This window comes from Saimiri boliviensis, chromosome 18 (assembly GCF_048565385.1).
Source record: "Saimiri boliviensis isolate mSaiBol1 chromosome 18, mSaiBol1.pri, whole genome shotgun sequence".
NCBI lineage: Eukaryota > Metazoa > Chordata > Mammalia > Primates > Cebidae > Saimiri > Saimiri boliviensis.
In genome coordinates, this window is record NC_133466.1 from 2,628,892 (window position 1) to 2,643,873 (window position 14,982).

Consider the following 14,982-nt stretch of genomic DNA (forward strand, 5'->3'; position numbering starts at 1 on the left):
CAGGCAAACAGCCTGTTCAGCCAACGACAGCAGAGGGACGGCTCAGCACCTTCTCAACGCCAGCGCGTTACTCAAGAACACTCCAGATTTCACCAGATTTCACCACTGCGGAGGACAGGGCTGAAGGGCTGGAGTCCCTGTCCCAAGCAGGCGTCTGTGTCTCAGGCAAAAGTCTAAAGATGACCTCTACCGTGGGGCTGACCCAGCGGGAGGAGGCTAGCCACACTCAGCAGCCCCCGTGCCACTGAATGTTCCAGTGGCCACAGTAAAACACAGAGAAAGGTGGAATTAACTTTAACGATGTGTTTTACATAACCCAACACGCCCAAAACATCACGGACTTCTCACCAGATGCCGTGAAATCCCATAGTGTTGCCAGCTTGCAGGGCCTCACACGTGGACCTCGCCACCTCTCCCTGGCAGGCAGCTGCGTGGGGCTAGCAGCCACCACACCAGAGGGGCTGGGTCTGGCTTTGTTACTCCTCGGCCTGCCCTGACAGAGGAGGTGGGGCGGACTTGGGAGCTCCGTGTGGGGGTGTGGCGCTGGAGACAGGCACAGGCTAGAAACGTTGCAGGTGCCCGAGTCCACACAGGGTTACGGGGTAGGGGGCACCAGCCACAGGGCTACAAGCCAACGCCCTGAGAGGACTGGGCAGAGCTGGGGGGGCACTGGAGCTGGTGCTGAGGAAGAGTCCAGCCCAGAGGGTACAGGCTTGGTGACAGTGTGGGGTCCGAGAGCAGGGCCGCAAGCTCCCGTTCTCCCTCTCACTGTTGTCCACCCACAACAACTCAGTTGCCTCAAAGTCAGCCGGCGAAGACAGGCTCTGCTCAGGGGCAGCCCGCTCACCTTACTTGTTGGACACAGGGGGCAGGTCCCTGGCTGGAGCGTGTGAGTGGCAGGAGATGGCCGGGCAGGGCAGGGAGGGAAGAATCTTGCTGGACCCCCTGTTGCCCAAGGAGAGGGATGAACACTGCCCTCCTCCCCTATGACCCAGAGTCCCTGCAAGCCAGGACGGCAGAAGCAGCCAGCAGCATGGCCTGGAGTGCCCACAGGAGGGCCCGTGACAGGCCCACGGCCGTCCACAGCAGCTGGACCAGCGCCAGCGAGAGAAGAGAGTCCTGCCCGGGTGGGCGCCTTGGCCGTCTCCCCCTTCTCACTGTCACAGAGAGACTGACCACAGGGGCATGACCAGGCCCCAGCCCCACGGAAGAGGCCAAGTCAGGAGTGGGGTGACCACGTGTCGGTGCGTGGCTGAAGTGCAATGAGGAAGGGTCCACGAAGAAGCAAGAAAACGCCTCTTCACAGCAGCTCAGGTGAGAGGTCAAAGACACACAGGCCTGGAAATCCTGACAGCTCTGCCACGTTGCAGGAGGTGCGGGCTGCCGTCCCAAAACGCACCCTCCCATGCTCCTCGCCAACAGCCCTGCACCCAGCCCACGGGAGGCAGCCCGGGCCCCTCACAGTGGGGTGGGGCTCAGGGAGAGTCTTCAAAAGGAGAAGCCCAGGCATACCCTTCTCAACTCTCCTGCCTGGAATGCAGATGAAACGGCCAGGGCAAGGCAGCCGTCTTGAGACCAGCAAGCCACAGAGGAGCACAGAAGCCAGGGCCTGAGCACGAATTCGGAGGAGGCCAGAGTTTCTGGGGCCTGGTGGGGCGGTGGTCCCCACTCTGACTGCCTGACTGTTAACAGGAGGAAGATGGATCTGCTATTCATGAAAGCGCTTGCAAAGGCAGAACCTGCTGCTAACGGTGGGCACCTTGGAAGCTGTGTATATTTGCTGGTCTTAGTCCCTGGTTCCTGACACAAAGTTCATAAATTCCTTGTAATTTCCTGAGTGGGAAGAGTGACAGGAGCATCTGCTGTTCTGTTTGGTTCCTGTACAAAGTTCCTAAAACCTTACATTTCCTACTGGATGAGAGCGTCTACTGTCACTCCTAACAAACCCTTTCAATCCCCGAGTGACAGGTGACCGGTGCGGCCCACGACAGCACCCCTGCCTGCCGTGCTCCAGGAAGCACAGGGGCTGAAGACCAGCTCCCTCCAACCTCTTGGACAATGGGCTTCAGGGCTGGCGAACTTACCCACGTGCTGGGAGGCCTGTGCACCCCAGCTCCCCAGAGACAGAATCCTGGGCACCCAGGACCCCCCAGGCCTCACCCTGCACCCCTTCCACCTGGCCGTCCATCGGATCCTTCGTGACACCCTTTACCATAAGCCAGCAGACACAGTCAGGGCTTCCTGGAGTTCGTGAGCCAATTCAAAGGCAGCACTGTGGGAACGCCGGCTTCCAGCCAGCTGGGTCACGGGTCACAGCCTGGGACTGGCATCTGACAGCGGGGCAGTCCTGTGGGACTGAGCCCTGGCCCCGGGGCATCTGACACGGACTCCAGGCCCACAGTGTCGGAGCTGAGTGGAACTAAGGACGCCCAGCTGATGTGCCCGGGAGAACTGCTTGGGCTGGCGAAATATCCGGGCAGCTCATCGTGGCCCTGTTCTGTGCTGTGTATGAGAGTGGAGTAGGGAGAAACTCTTTCTTTCCTTTTCATAGGGGAAAAACTAACGCATCTTAAATTGTAGATTCTGCTATTAGTGCAGGCTGCTTCCCAAGGCGCTACCCAGTCCCCAGGTACATGCATCTGGAGGTACGTGGAGTGTCCCCCGACAGCGGCTCCCCCCACCCCACTTAATGCCTCTGACTGCAGCATAAAGAGCTCTGTGCTGGAGGTGTGCTGGTGGGCACAGGTCAGCCTCAGGGTGCACCTGGCCTGGATCCCACCCCCCTCTCCTGGATTATTCCACCCCCCTCTCCTGGATTATTCCACCCCCCTCTCCTGGATTATTCCACCCCCCTCTCCTGGATTATTCCACCCCCCTCTCCTGGAATGAACTCAGTGCTGTCTGGGTTTGTTTTCCTCGTGCCAGCGTAGACACCTGAGCTGGTTTCCCTCGGGAAGTACACCCATCACAATCTAAAACCCCGTTATGAGTGTGGAGAAAAAGAAACAGGGAATCCTGACACAGAACAGACACTCGTACCCCAGAGCCCACCCCACTGGGGACAGGTGCCGGACACCCCGACCTTGGGCCGGCTCTGCCACCACCACAGGGTGGCCGGTCACATCACACACACAACAAATGCAGCCCACCCTCCTGGCAACCCCGACACCGATGGAGAGCCCTGCCTGGCTTGTGGCTCCTGAGCTGCAACCCTGAGCTGGAAGACCCCATGGAAGCCCAGCGCACACTGCTGTTTCCCACAGAGCAGGTGGCTCCCGCCCAGCCTCTAGCCTTTGTCACGGGTCACAGCCTGTGCCAGTAGGGGGACCCAGGCCCAGACTCTCTGTGCCTTAAGGGTAGGGTTAAGGTCAATGCCAGGCCGGCAGCTTCCTTCAAGGAATGAAGTAGGTCCCTGCGTGGCTCGGCCCAGGGTCCTGGGGGCTGCACTCCTTCGCACGCTGTCCCCGGCAGGTCCTGTTTGCTGATGTGTTCACCATCCTCGCCTGGCCAACCCCACAAGGACAGGAGCCTCCTCCATCACATCCGCTCCTCGTCCCCAGGCTGAGAAGGGCCCTGATAAACGCATCACACACATGCTCTGCGAGACTCCCTGAGCAGCCTGGGCCTCCACATGCCCCGAGGCCCCGGGGTACTCATCCCTGTCCCCAAGTGCCGGACAGGGCCCTGGCCCGGGACAGGCCCCGTGTCGCTGAGTGCAGCTCATTAAACCCCTCTGTGACCCCACCGCAGCAGAGGCCAGCTCTGCCCACCCCACACCACTGGGCCTGGCCATGGGAGCAGCAGCAGAGGAGAGGAGAAGCAGGAACCCCTTCCTGGAGGAGCCCCAAGGAGTCTCCAGGACCCCAGCTCCAGAGACTCATACCAGATGAGGGCAGCACCCAGCCCAGGACCAGAGACCCAGTGGGCCACAGGAGGCCATGAAAACCCGGGCCCAGAGACCTAGCAGGCCACAAGAGGCCACGGAAACCCTGGCCCTGAGACCCAACAGGCCACCAAAAGCCACGGAACCCCCAGGCCTAGAGATCTAATAGGCCACAGGAAGCCAAGGAAACCCCAGGCCCAGAGACCCAGCGGGCCACAGAAAGCTACTGAAACCCCAGGTCTAGAGACCCACAAGTGGCCACAGAAATCCCCGGACCCAAGCATGTCTGAACTCAGAATATTTTCTTTCTCAAAGCACAAAATAACAGAGTTCCTTGTAGGCAACTTGACTTCTGAAAAAAGACAAGACACTGCTTTCTTGATGTTTCCTCGCACGGACAGCGGGGAGTGGCTGTCCTGGAGCAGAAGCAGCCAGCACCTCCGAGCAGCTCCTGTCCACGTGCCTGACCGACACCAGCCTCAGACCCTCCTCATGTCCCTGTCTCATCTCTCTCTTTTTCCTTTCTTTTTTTTTTTTTTTTTTTTTTGAGACAGAGTCTTGCACTGTCACTGGGCTGGAGTGTAGCAGGGCCATCTTGGTTCACTGCAACCTCCACCTCCCAGGTTCAAGCAATTTTCCTGCCTTGGCCTCCCAAGTAGCTAGGATTACAGGCACACACCACCACGCCCGGCTAAATTTTTGTATTTTTAGTAGAGACGGGGTTTTGCCATGTTGGTCAGGCTGGTCTCGAATGCCTGACCTCAGGTGATCCACCCGCTTCAGCCTCCCAAAGTGCTGGGATTACAGGCATGTGCCACCACGCCCGGCCCCGTCTTTTTTTTACCTAGGTGATGTGATCAAGGATTTCAACTTCTAAAAAAGGAAACCTCTTCCGTGATAAAAAAAAATCTCCCCTAAATAAAGAAGCTCATATTCTCACAACAGTCTATTGAGTATTTGCTAAACCTTCACAAAAATGTCATGAAGAGACACAGAAATCAGGAAAAGAATGTCCTAACACTCACAGTGACTGTGACCCCCTGGGAGCCATGAAATGTCCTCTCCACACTCACCCCACACCTTGTAGGGAAGGACAGGCCTGCCCTCTCCAGACACCCAGCTGAGAGGGAGGCTGTCAAGGAGGTTAGTATCTTGTTAGAAAAGTAATTAATGCTTTATCCCTAGGAAAAAAAGGGCTCAGAGAATCAGCAGCGTGGAGCCAATTACTGATTAACAAAAGAACCACCATCAACCCAGCTTTTTATTACCCACCGAAGTGACGGTCAAAGGCACTGCCGCTGACAAGCACTGCACAGTCGCTCACTACCTGACACGGCTCAGGGTGTCACCGACGAAACCAACTGTCCTTCCCTTCCATCCCGCATCCAACACTCAGCACACAGGCTCTGCTCACCAAAACAGGTGGGGATTTTAGCATCAGAAAATCCCACAACGCCAGGCCTCGCCCACGAGACTGTCCCACTCGTGACCTGTGCTCCTGACCACCCAGCTGGAAGCCAGGGTTCCCACGGTGCCCTCCTTGAGTTTGATAATTTGCTAGGACGGTACACAGAACTCTGGGAAACACTGTGTCTGCTGGTTTACTGTAAAGGGTGTTACGAAGGATCTGGATGTTATGATGGACAGCCGGGCAGAGAGAGGCGCAGGGTGAGCCCTGGGGTTTTCAGAGCACAGGGCTGTCTAGTGCCAAGGGCACACTGCAGGTTGTAGCCAGTGCTTCTGACCGCCAGCTACAGGGTGGGTTTCCAATGACCCCTCCTCGGGTTTGATTAATTTGCCAGAGCAGCTCACAGAACTCAGGGAGGGAGACACACATGCTGGTTATTATAAAGGGCGTTAGAAAGGGTATAGATGAAGAGACGCACAGGGCGAGGGACCGGCGGGGGCTCGGAGCTTCCTCGCCCTCCCCAGGGCTCCACCCTCCCAGAACCTCCCGTGCTGGGCAGCCCGCCAGCCCCCCAAACACTGTCCTTTAGGGAGTCTGTGGAGGCCTAAACACACAGGCAGGATGGAGCACAGCATCGGCCACTGGTGACCAACTCCACCTCTGCGGGCTCCCTCTACTCCCCAGAGGTCCACGGGTGGAGTTCCAACCTCTAACCACGTGGTCGGCTGCCCTGGCAACCAGTTCCCCAGGAGGCTGTCCAGGAGCCCCAGCCACAGTCACCTCATTAGCACACAGAAAGACACTCAGCACCCAAGGTTGTAGGAGCTGTGTGCTGGGAACCAGGGCCGGAGACCAAAATGTGTGTTTCTTATGACATCACAGGATCTCACCAAGCATCACCTGCCCAGTTGTGTTCTCTCCTCTCAGCCCTGAGTCACACTCACACACGCAGTCACACACTCAATCAACACTCACATGCTCACACCTGCACTCACACTGTCACTGACACTCAAATGCTTCACACCCTCACATACAATCTCTCATACTCGCACTCTTGCACTGACACACCCTCAGCCATAATCACACACAATCTCACACTCACGCACTCTCACACACACTCACCATCTCTCACTCATGCACTCACAATCTCATGCACACAATCTCATGCACTCTCACAATCTCACACTCGTGCACTCACACACAATCTCATACTTATGCACTCACGATCACACTCATGAACTCACACAATCTCACATGCACACACAATCACACACACGCAATCTCACACTCATGCACTCACAATCTCATGCACTCACACTCACAGTCTCATGCACTCTCACAATGTCACACTCATGCACTCACACAATCTCACATTCATGCACTCACAACCTCACTCATGAACTCACAATCTCACACGCACACACACAATCACACACGCAATCTCACACTCATGAACTCACAATCACACAATCTCACACTCACGCACTCTCTCTCACACTCACACAGGGTTGGAACACAAGAGGAGCATCCCAGCATGCCGTGGGCATCTGAAACGGGGAAGAAACGGACTAAAAAGGCGCAGCCAGGCTCTCCGGGAGGCCGCCGATGCAGTCCGAGCCCCGCCCGCAGCGCGCCCTCCTCCCTTCCCCCAGCTTCAGGTGACCACCGGGGCCCTGTCCGGAGAGCGCCCCCAGACTCCGGGGCAGAGACGCAGATGCCCGCACGGCGCCCGCACGCCAGGAAACCCGCTTTGAAAACACCGTGGAACCGAAGTCCCGGCTCCAAGATCTTTAGACTCTTTGGGAGGAAATCAGGGGCGCGCGCACTAACACCGGACCGTGGAGAGGGGACGGTGCGGCCCCTGCGGAAGCGCGACGCGCAAGTTCGGGACGCGTTCGGTGTGTGTGCTGGGAGGACGCGGGGAACCGGGACCCCTCCACGGGGCCGGTGGGGATGTAACGGGCACGCACTCCTCACAGGACTGCAAGTACAGGTACCATTCGGTCCAGCAGTCCCACTCCTGGGTGGTGGTAGACACGGGGAATTCCAAGTTTCTAAGAATCAGCCCGTCAGCGTGTTCAGCTCTCTTAGTTTCTAATTCTCTACTTTATTTAACTTCCTTGTATTTTCAGTAAACAACCTTTCCACCGGTTCTAATCAGGAGTTCACATCTGTTCCCGCCGGTTCCCTGCCCCGTCCTGACTCATCCCCAGGTCACCTGCTCTGGTCACCTGCTTTGACCCCTAGCTACCTGCTCTGACCTGTCCCGTAACCGTCCCTCCTGCCAAACTACCCACCCCGTCACTCCAGCTCGTACCTGCTCTTTAAAATAGCCAATAGGAATCAGCTTAGACTGTGCGGTCTAACCCCAGCCAACAGGGGGAGGACACACCGGCAGGACCAGCTGCGCCAGGGAGAAGAACCCCTTCCCCACCTTGTCCAAGGTGCACCCGTCACTGCTCCACCTGTGAGCCACACTCTCCTGCAGAAGTAAATTGTCTTAGGCCGGGGGCAGTGGCTCACACTGGTAATCCCAGGACTTTGGGAGGCTGAGGTGGGCGGATTACGAGGTCAGGAGTTCGAGACCAGCCTGGCTAACATGATGAAACCCCATCTCTACTAAAAATCCAAAAATTAGCGGGGTGTGGTGGTGCATTCCTGTAATTCCAGCTACTCAGGAGTCTGAGGCAGGAGAATCACTTGAATCTGGGAGGTGGAGGTTACAGTGATCCGAGATTGCACTCCAGGCTCAGTGACAAAGCAAGCCTCTGTCTCAAAACAAACAAACAAACAAACCTAATCAAGAAAATAGAGAATAAAAATATACAAATTAAGAAAAGAATAGGGGCTGGATGCAGTGGCCCATGCCTGTAATCCCAGCACTTTGGGAGGCTGAGGCAGGTAGATCACTTGAGCTCAGGAATTTGAGACCAGCCTGGCCAAAATGGTGAAACCCCATCTCTACTAAAAACAGAAAAATTAGCCGGGCATGGTGGCACATGCCTATAGTGCCAGCTACTCGGGAGGCTGAGGTGGGAGAATCACTTGAATCTGGAGGTCGCAATGAGCTGAGATCACACCACTGTACTCCAGCCTGGGTGATAAATGGAGACTCTGTCTCCAAAAAAGCAAAAAAAGAAAAAGAGAAAATAATTATCAAAATAAAATCACCTAAAAAAAACACACACAGAAATAATTGCACGTCTCCATGTATATAAATTTGAAAATCTAGATAAGGTAGATAATTTTCTAGGAGAAAAATTAATTATAAAGTGTGGCCATGGAAAAGATAGTTTAAACAGAATTATCTCTATGGAACTTTAAAAAATCAGGAAAGACCTGTTTTTACAGAATTAAGATATCTGAGCACTAGGTGGCGACTCACGCCTGTGATACCGGCTCTTTGGGAGGCTGAGCTGAGAGGACTCCTTGAGACCAGGAGTTCAAAACCAGCTTGGGCAACACAGCAAGACCCCCACCTCTACAAAACATTTAAAAATTAGCTGGGCATGGCGGGGCACACCGGCTACTCAGAAGGCTGAGGCGGGAGGATTGCTTGAGCCCAAGAGTTCAAGGCTGCAGTGAGCCAAGATCACACCACTGCACTCCAGCCTGGGCAAGAGAGTGAGACTTCATCGCTAAAAAAGAAAAAAAAAAACAAAAAACAAAAAACTACATGGAATCTCTTATTTTAAAAAAATTAAAATAAAAATAATTAAAATATCTATTAAACAGTTCGTTAAATTTACTTCTAACAAAAAATACCACAGGCAGATGATTTCACAAGTGAATCCTACAAATCCTATGAGAGTAGACTATTTTAACATTAATTAAACTTTCCCAGAACATAAAGAAGGAAGATGGCCCAATCCCTTCAGTGAGGCAACGGTGACATAAAATTCACAGGAGAAAGAGTGCAGAGGGAAGGGAAGGAGGAAGTTTGTCTAAATCACCGTCTCAAACGTGGCGTGAGGACCCCAGGGGCCCTGGACCGCGCAGGCGGGGGTTCTGAGAGCCTCGCTTCACAGGCGCCTAGTCTCACCCGGCAGGATGGTCTTTATGAGCCTCAGCCATGACACGGCGCAACAGGCTGCTCGCGGAGGCAGAGGCACGTCAGCCGCGGCCTCTGAGGTCAGACATCAAAGGGACTGGTGAAAATAGAAAACAGGATCACTCTCCTGACTAATTTTGGAAACTATGGGTTTTCTTTATAAAAACTGGTTTATCCCAGGACACAGGAAAAAATACTTTCTGTACCCTTTGGGTTTATTGCTGCTACTCTGAAATGAATTATTAAATATTTTTAAATGTTCTTAGCATTCATTTCTAACCAGCATATTTCAATACCATACTGGAATCTCTCGATGCCGGCACTCCTGGTATTTTGGATGGGATAACTCTACTGTGGGGCTAGCTGTGCCCCAGGGCATTCAGCCGCCTCCCTGGTCTCTGCACATTCGATGCAGAAGTGGCTGCCCCAGCAGCTACCAACTAAAAACATCTCCTGCCATTGCCAAATGTCCCCCAGGAGACAATGGGAGTTACCCCCCAGTTGAGAACCACAGGAGCTGTAACTCAAAAGCAAATCTCTTTGGGGTTCTCAATAATTTTTTCTTAAGACAGGGTCTCACTCTGTCACCCAGGCTGGGGTGCAGTGAAGTGATCTCGGCTCACTGCAGCCTCCACCCCTGGGGCTCAGGCGATCCTCCCATCTTAACCTCACAAGTAGCTGGTACTAGAAGCATGGGTCACCATGCCTGGATAACTTTTGTATTTTTTATAGAGACAGGATTTTGCCATGTTGCCCAGGCTGCTCTCAAATTTCTGAGTTAAAGCAATCCACCCACCTCAACCTCCCAAAGTGCCAGGATTATCGGCATGAGCCACCACACCAGGCCCTCAATAATTTTTTTTTTTTTTTGAGATGGAGTTTCACTCTTATTGCCCAGGTTGGAGTGCAATGGCGCGATCTCAGCAAGCTGGTCTCCAACTCCCAATCTCAGGTGATCCACCCTCCCTGACCTCCCAAAGTGCTGGGATTATAGGTGTGGGCCACTGTGCCTGGCCAATAATTCTTTTTTTTTTTTTTTTTTGAGATGAATTCTGGCTCTGATGCCCAGGCTGGAGTGCAGTGGCACAGTCTCAGCTCACTGCAACCTCTAACTCCCAGGTTCAAGCAATTCTCCTGCCTCAGCTTCCTGAGCAGCTGGGACCACAGGCGCGTGCCACCATGCCTGGCTAATTGTTGTATTTGTAGTTGAGTGGGGTTTCGCCATGTTGGTCATGCTGGTTTCGAACTCCTCATCTTGTGATCGGCCCGCCTCGGCCTCCCAAAGTTCTGGGATTACAGGGATGAGCCACTGCGCCCAGCCCAACAATTTTTAAGAATGTAAAGAGCCCATAAGTTTGAGAACCACTGCTTTTCATATGATTAGGAAGGCAAAACTTTCTTTAAAATTTAGCAAACAGAGCTAACAGCACATTAAAAAGTCAATACATACATCATGACCAAGTGGATCTGTTTCATGAATGCAAGGATGGTTTGCTGTGAGGAAACTGAGTAACAAAATTCATCTGATTTTTTTAACAAGAAGGCTTGACAGGCGACACAATAAAATTCAACCCTGCTTTCCAGTAAAAACACTCAGTAAAGCAGGGGCCAGTGCAAAATATTCTACATCCTCATTGTGTGCCTCCCTGAAGGGGACACACTCACTACGATTCCGGTGAGGTGCCCAGTGACAGGCCACAGTGAGCATTTCACTCACTGGGAAAATACTAGAGGTGCCATGGTAAATGTCAGGCAGAGTGCCCTTTAGTGAAAGGCCAGCCTCATGCTCACACAGTGATGAAATAGTCACAGTGAAATATACATTTCCAAACTGACTCCAGCCAGGACTTTACCAAAACCTCATGACCACATTTGGTTTATCCCAGGACACGGGAACGGGACTATCGACAGTAAGTGATAAAAGGAGAGAAGCGACAGGATTGCTGCATTTGGTCTCAGGAAAGGCAGGTGCTGAAGTCCACGGCCACATACCACGGATTAAGAAAGAAGACGGCACGTGGCCCCGCTCTTCAGGGCGCTTCCTGCAACCACTGGCATGGGGCGAATAAAGGAGAGAAATAAAGATGAGAAAGAACAGAGCAAGCTTTCATCATTTGTACGTGACACGATCGTCTGCACAGAAAATCCACAAGTTCCTGGTCATAGCCAGAGCACCCCTGGCGCCCACGGGGGCGGGCTGCCATCTCGCCAGGTCTGCCCCGTGGCCAGCGGCTTCCTCAGGAGAAATTCATCCTCACTGGGAGGGGCGAGGAAGGGAGACAAGGCCACACTAGGAAGGAGACATGGCTCACATGAGCCCCACCTCTTGCTTGCGAGCCAGGCGTGCCCCGTGGCCCCGGCGCTGTCCTCTGCCACTCTGGCGGCCTGGGCTGAAGGCACGCATGGTCCCATCCAGCTCAGGCCTGTGTGTTGCTGTGGACACGCCTCCTGATTCCAATTCACATGGAAGTGGTGAGGAGAACACTTAGGGCAATGCCCAAGCTGAGCCTGTGAGGGCTAAGATACCTCCAGGCTCCCCGTGCCACCACAGCTGCGAGTCCATGGAGTTCCACCAGGACCCCTGACATAAAGCCAGACCAACACAGCAAGACGTGCTGGGGCCCAGCCCGGCAGCTCCAGGGGCAACTTTGCTTTGAATTCCATTCCCCAAGAAGTAAGGGGGTACCAGGCAGGCAGTGTCTGAGAAAAGACACAGATGCATCCACACAGCAGCCTCGTGGCCAGGCACAGTCAGACGAAGGCCACCGCCCCGGTCTCCGCTGCCCTGCACTTCAGAGGACTGCAGGGGAGCTGCCAGGTAGTGAAAGCAGGCGACCCGGTCAATACAACGTGCAGAGACGTGCATGCTCAGAACCTTTACCTGTGTTCCAACAGGAGGAACCCCGTGCAGGACGCTCCAGAGCACAGTGACTCCGCAGTGGAAAAGGAGTCTGCAGACCTGGCCACAGAGCACTGAGGGCGTCCTCGCCACCTTTTGAACTTAAGAACAGCACCAGACAGAAAGACAGAAGCAGCAGGCAGGAGGCAAAGTCCACCTTCCAGCGAGGCGACAGCTGGGCCAGGCGGGGCCGACCGGAGGCCGGGGAGCTGTGAGGGCCACTGTCGCACTCTCCCAGCACAGGCCTCGCTGCACTGGACAGGACAGGCTGCTTCTGACCCCGCCCAGCCCCATGATATAGAAGACAAGAGCGCAGTTCTAGGACAGTTTCCAAACCACACGCACACATTTACAGTCTTGAAAGCACACTCTGGTGCCAGCAGACTGATAATCACTGTGCTCTGATGCCATCACACAGACAGTTCTTACCAGGCACATGTGTGTGTCCATAGGCATCTCTTTAGAACATGCATAAAAAAAGGAAGTCCTTCTTTAAATGAAGTAGATCTATGTGTGGTGAAAGTTTCCCAAAACAAATCAAAATCAGGTTACGCAGAGGGATGTCATGACGAGGGATGTCATGACATGTAAATGCGTTTTTGGAAGCTCTGTGTGTGTATGTATGTTCTTATGTGTATTTTTTATAAACTCTAGAGGGATGAACCACAAAGCACGTATTGGTTCCCTCCAGGAAAAAGAGTGGGATTTGGGATGGAGTAAAGAATTCAATTTTAATTATTTATTAGATTTGGCTCTGTGTTTAATTTTCATAAGTGTGTATAACTTTTGTAATGAAGATGTAAATATCAAATGGAACTTGCATGCACATTAACCTCCAACCCTCTGTCTCTGTGGTGGTTGGAACAGCACAGTCTTGTCCTGAACACTGATGAGATTTGTTTCTCCTAAGGAAAAAAGCTTCCCTTGCAGAATACCTGACTTCACTAGACACAGCTCAGCAGATCAAAGTCTGAACCCTTTGCTCTCCCCTCGTATACATCACACATCAGAGCCAAAGATAATTCCTCCTCCAACGCACAGCAAAGGGTGAGGGCCACACAGTGGCCGGGAACGCCCACCACCTGCAGTCCCCGTGGGCATTCGGCACGCTGGCTTCCTCTTGCTTCCAGAGGGAAGGCCGGCCCTCCCGGGCCCTCCCCGGCCCTCCCCTCCACCCGTCCTTCAGCTCACTGTGTTAGGACCCGAGACCGCTGCTGGCAGTACGTGCAGCCACAGCTGCTGGGAGACACCTGTGCTCCACTCCACTCCCCCAGGGCATCGGCCACCAATCTCTGCAGCCTAGCACCCTCTCACGGGTGCAGGACCAGCCTGGCAGAAACCCCTGGCTGCCATCAGGGCCAAACAGGCATTCCCCAGAAAAAGCCCAGGAATGCAGAGGGGGGCCGTCTGCATCCGCCTCTGTCCTCCATGTCCCAGAGGTGGGTGTGAGTCACACCATGCAGGCTCCCCGTCACTCAAGAATGCACAAACAGGGGGATCCCAGCCACAGGTCACACTGTGGGTGTTCACACCACACACCGGCCTCACTTCTCCGGGAAATGTCCGAAGTCTCCTACACTCCCACCCCAGGGTGCCCGGGGAGCTATGGTGCACAGACCTGGGGGCTTACTCCTCAACCCCACCATCTCCACGATAAGCCCTGGGCCCCCCTCCCCGGGATTAGCATTCAGGTAGACCCTGCAGGAAGGTGAATAAGGCTCAGGATGGGAGCCCAGGGCTCCCACACGGCTCCCCCTGAAGCTGAAACAAAGCCCCTCCCAAAGTGGCTCCTCGGAGATCCACAGCAGCCTGCAGGCCTGGGAGCCCGGCTGTGTCAAAAGCAGGGCAGAGCAAGGAGGGACGAGACCTGGGACGAATATGACGGGAAGGCACAGTCCCGATCCCTTTCGTTATTCAAGAAAGACTCAAGAACACTTTAAAATCCTCTTGAAACGTGTATGGGCCGGGTGCGGTGGCTCAAGCCTGTAATCCCAGCACTTTGGGAGGCCGAGGCGGGTGGATCACGAGGTCAAGAGATCGAGACCATCCTGGTCAACATGGTGAAACCCCGTCTCTACTAAAAATACAAAAAAAATTAGCTGGGCATGGTGGCGCGTGCCTGTAATCCCAGCTACTCGGGAGGCTGAGGCAGGAGAATTGCCTGAACCCAGGAGGCGGAGGTTGCGGTGAGCCGAGATCGCACCATTGCACTCCAGCCTGGGTAACAAGAGCAAAACTCCGTCTCAAAAAAAAAAAAAAAAAAGATTTAAAAAAAAACGTGTATGGAAAGTGAGTGGTCCACGCCTGCCATGAAGGAGCCTGTAGCTTCTGAGGAAGCCACCCCGAGTGACGTCAGAGGATCGGCCAGTCGGGCCCTCGAAGCACGCAGCCCGGGAGGAGCCTTTCCTGAAGTTGGAAGAAGTTCCTTATCAGGCAACGTTTGTTATACAAAGAAAAAACAGCAAGCAAAAACTAAAACGAAAGAAAGAAGTCCCGCTGAGCTGAGGCCCAGCTGCTCTCGGGTCCTTCCCACCAGCCTCTCTCTCCAGGGCAGGGCTGGCTGTGACGGGGGCACAGGAGGACCCGGGGGCAGAAGATCCAGGCCAACCTCGGAGCACAGCAGGGGCATGGGGACCGCGTGAGCCGAGCCTGAGCCTGAATCCTCATCCAAAAAATGCAAACAGCTCGGTGCGCTCCACAGGGAGGGAAGGAAATGAAACGATGAGGGACCTTCTGCAGCC

At 54.2% G+C, this 14,982-nt stretch overlaps 1 protein-coding gene across 2 annotated transcripts in view; it reads right to left on the reverse strand.

The window, feature by feature from the left end:
* Positions 1-14,982, reverse strand: part of AGPAT3 (1-acylglycerol-3-phosphate O-acyltransferase 3) — a 109,805-nt gene that overhangs the window by 58,744 nt on the left and 36,079 nt on the right. The window contains exon 1 of one of the 2 annotated variants that reach the window (XM_074389148.1): positions 12,224-12,241. The exons of the other annotated variant lie outside the window; for it this stretch is intronic. The gene's annotated coding sequence lies outside the window, so the exon portion shown is untranslated. Of the gene's footprint in view, positions 1-12,223; positions 12,242-14,982 lie in introns of those variants that run through there. 2 annotated transcript variants of the gene reach the window in all.